Here is a 1,154-nt window from a genome sequence, read left to right as displayed (position 1 = left end):
ACACCTTTCCTCAATGTTTGGAAGCCACAGCCGCCGCCCCAAGCCTCTCAAACCCTCCGACCATGACATCCTCAACCCCTCCGTCGTGCACCCTCAAAGCCTTTTGGTCGCATTCCCAGCCACCATGCAGCTGACAGTCACGCCACGCCACGTCCGAGTGCTTCACAAGTCCATCCAACTTTTCCCACACGCCCACCATCGTACCATCTCTACTCGTGGAGATATCGCCTTTCGCGTTTCACACCACGCCATACCCATGCATGACATCCTACATGACCTCGTGGTATTGCCGGTCGCAACGTTCGCTTCGAGAACGCAGTCCCCAGCGACCGCCCGGCCAATGTAACATCATTTCGTCCATCTACACGAGTCTCTCCACGTTGTCACCAACTTTCATCGCCATCGGCTTCACCGTTTCGACGATACCCGCGCTTGTGCATTTTGCGCACTTCAACCCGTCAACCTCAAACCCACTTTGCTCTCTATCTCGGCCTCCAGTACTCCAACGACCCCGCCATCACACGACATCATTTATTATGGTTCTTGCCAAGTTGTCACCATGTTTGAGCGCCAAATTCACCATGGTTCTCATTCTGGTCTCCAATTCGGCGATTTTGGCCCCTTTTTTCGACCATTTCGCCCTCCAAATCGACCTCCACCGCCCGTCCAGCCCCTTCAACACTTGCCATCACTTCTTCACGGCCCCCGCCGAGATTTCGCCAAATTTGCACGCCACAACCATCATGGTTCTCACTTTGGTCCCATTTTCGGCGATATTTTCCGATTTTTTGACCATCTCGCTCCCGATATCGACTTCCAGCACCCCGCCGACCCCACCAACACCTGTTCACCCCTTGCCAAGGCTCAATCCACGTTTTCATCAACTTTTGGCCCCTTCCGCATTGTGGTTCCGAACTTGTGCTCTTTTCGCCCAGTATTTTGGCCATTTTTCAGGCATATTGGTACCCAAATTCTCCCCCAAGGCCACAATTGCCCCGCCAACACCATTTCCAACTACCATCTACCCTCGCAAGAGATCTCCCAGCGTTTGGCATTCAAAGTCCCCGCCGTTCCGACGATATCGCCGTTTTCGTATCTCAAATGGTCCCGCCAACCTGGGAATTCGCCCACCGAGACACCAAATTTCGTTCCCG

This window comes from Aphanomyces invadans (genome assembly GCF_000520115.1).
Source record: "Aphanomyces invadans strain NJM9701 unplaced genomic scaffold supercont1.62, whole genome shotgun sequence".
Classification (NCBI taxonomy): Eukaryota; Oomycota; class Saprolegniomycetes; order Saprolegniales; family Verrucalvaceae; genus Aphanomyces; species Aphanomyces invadans.
The sequence above is the reverse complement of the archived record's forward strand: the minus strand, read 5'-3'. Positions refer to the sequence as shown.